We start from the raw sequence: 2,500 nt of genomic DNA on the forward strand, positions 1-2,500 counted from the left end.
CCTCTTCTCCCCGTCCGGCCGGCTCTCTCCCCTCGCCTCCCGGTTCCCGCCCCACGCGCCCGAGGCGCCCTGCCCGCTTGTGGCCCGCGTCCCGTCGTGGGCCCCCCTCGTCCCCCGTGGCGAGAAGGGGGACCCCGGGAACGCGGGTGCGGGTTGGGGGTCCTGCCGGGCCTTGGGGGGTTGGGGGTGTGGAGGTGGGAAGGAGGGTGGTCTGTCGTCGGGACGCGGGGGGAGGGCCCTCTCCGCCCGGCCTCGTGGGGAGTGGGCTTAGGATGCCGTCGGCACGCGTTGGCGTGTGGGACTCGGTGGCGTGGGCGGTGGCCGGCCGGTGCCCGGTGTGGCCCCGTGTCGAGGGCCCGCGGCGGCAAGGACCCCCGGCCGTGGCCGGGGTGTGGTGGTCGGCGTCGGGGCGCGGTGGCCGGCGGTTGGGGCTGGTGGGGGGGGGTCCGTGCCGTCCCCGCCTCGCCCGCCTCGCCCTCTCCAGGTACCTAGCGCGTCCCGGCGCGGAGGTTTAAAGACCCTCGGGGGAGTCGCCCGTCCGCCTTGGGGTCGGGGCGGTCGGGCCCGTGGGGACGTGGGAGGTCCGTCCCTCGTCCCACGGACTCCGCCTCCACCGGGCCGGGGCGCCGCGCCACGTCGCTGGCCGCCGCCGCCGCCGCCGTGTCCGTCGGGTGGGGCCTCACCCGGCGGGCCCGTCGGACGGCCGGTGGCCGCGTGGTGGCGCGTCCCCGCGGGAGGCGGGAACCCCCGGGCGCCTGTGGGGTGTCCGAGCCGGCACGCGCGTTGTCGGTGCCGGCTGCGCCCCGTTGTGAAACCTTCCCGACCCCTCCGGTCTGATTTCTCTCTGACTCGGCCGGCCCGAGGCGACCCCCCCCTCTCACCCTCCCGGGGTGGGTGGGGGCGGGAGACGTGCCGTGCCACAGAACCGAAGGCAGAAGAAAATTCTCGTACGACTCTTAGCGGTGGATCACTCGGCTCGTGCGTCGATGAAGAACGCAGCTAGCTGCGAGAATTAATGTGAATTGCAGGACACATTGATCATCGACACTTCGAACGCACTTGCGGCCCCGGGTTCCTCCCGGGGCGACGCCTGTCTGAGCGTCGCTTGACGATCAATCGCGCCCCCCCGGGTGTGTGCCCGCGGGGTCGCGCGGCTGGGGGTTTCCTCGCAGGGCCGCGGTGCCCTCCGTCCCCCTAAGTGCAGACACGGCGCCTCTGCCTTCGCGCCGTCTGTCCCTCCTCCGGCCGGTCCCGCCCCCGCGCCCGGGAGGGTGCGGGGGCGGGCGGCGGCGGCGGCAGGCGGCAGGCGGCGTCGAGGCCCGGGAGGTGCCGCCCGCGAAAGGGAAGGGAGAAAACGGGGGGGGGGAGCTCGCGCGTGGCCGCGGCCGCGGCCGCCGCGTTCCCACCGGGAGCCCCTCCTCGCGCCGCAAGCGTTCTCCGGGGCGCGTGCCCGGGTGTGTCGCGGTGGTGCCAGGGTGGGTGGGGGCGGTTAGGGCCTCCGCGCCGAGCCGCCCCCACCCTCACGTCGCGCCACCGCGGCCCCCGCCTCGCCCCGTCGGGACGGGCGGCTCCTCGCCGTGGCCGAGGCGCGCGCGCGGCCGCGCCCCGGGGATGCGTGCCCCGGCGGCGACCCGCGGGACGCCGCGGCGTCGCCCGCCGCTGCGCGCTTTCCCCCGGGCTGCGTCCGCGGCCGCGCTTCGTGCCCCTGGGCCCCCGGGGCGGCGTTCTTTGGGGGCGCCGCCGCCGCGCGTCCGTCGCCCGTCGTGGGCGTCTCGTGGCCGTGCGGAGGACGGGTGGGAGCGGAGCGGAGCGGAGCGGCGCTCGCCGGTGCGGTTGGTGTCGCGTGGTGGGGCAAGGGGCCCTGACGGTCGCCGCGGGGCGGCCGCCGGGCTTCTTCGGACCCGCCCGCCTCACGACCGACCGACCGGCGGCTGCCGCCGCCGCCCCCCTCTACCCTCCGGCCCGGCACGACGACGCCTCCGGCCTGGGCCCGGCGTCGCGCGCGCGCGCGGCTTCCCCTCTCGCCGCCCGCCCGTCCCGTGCCACGTCGCCGGCTCGTGCTCCCGTCCCCGTCCCGTCCGCCTCTCTTCTTCCTTCCGCCCTTCCGCCCTCCCGCCCGAACCCCGTGTTCGGGCGTGGGTGGGTGGGTGGGTCGGTTGAGGGGGAGGGGGACCGGGCGGTCGACCGCGGTTCGGCGCCTCGCTGGCGCGCGGCCCCCTCTCCCGCCGTCCCGCCCTCTCCCGCTTCGCGGGCACCTTCTCCGTCCCCTCCGAGCCGCGACCTCAGATCAGACGTGGCGACCCGCTGAATTTAAGCATATTAGTCAGCGGAGGAAAAGAAACTAACCAGGATTCCCTCAGTAACGGCGAGTGAACAGGGAAGAGCCCAGCGCCGAATCCCCGCCCCGCGGTGGGGCGCGGGACATGTGGCGTACGGAAGCCCCGCTCCCCGGCGCCGCTCGTGGGGGGCCCAAGTCCTTCTGATCGAGGCCCAGCCCGTG

The 2,500-nt window shown here is 76.5% G+C and overlaps 1 non-coding gene across 1 annotated transcript; it reads left to right on the top strand.

Moving 5' to 3' along the window:
- The first annotated feature begins 951 nt into the window (after positions 1–951).
- Positions 952–1,104, top strand: LOC141576978 (5.8S ribosomal RNA). Its single transcript, XR_012505413.1, has one exon. It is a non-coding gene; the product is annotated as a 5.8S ribosomal RNA (ribosomal RNA).
- Positions 1,105–2,500: the final 1,396 nt, after the last annotated feature.

The sequence above is a fragment of the Camelus bactrianus genome, unplaced genomic scaffold (assembly GCF_048773025.1).
Source record: "Camelus bactrianus isolate YW-2024 breed Bactrian camel unplaced genomic scaffold, ASM4877302v1 HiC_scaffold_53, whole genome shotgun sequence".
In the NCBI taxonomy this organism is placed as follows: Eukaryota; Metazoa; Chordata; class Mammalia; order Artiodactyla; family Camelidae; genus Camelus; species Camelus bactrianus.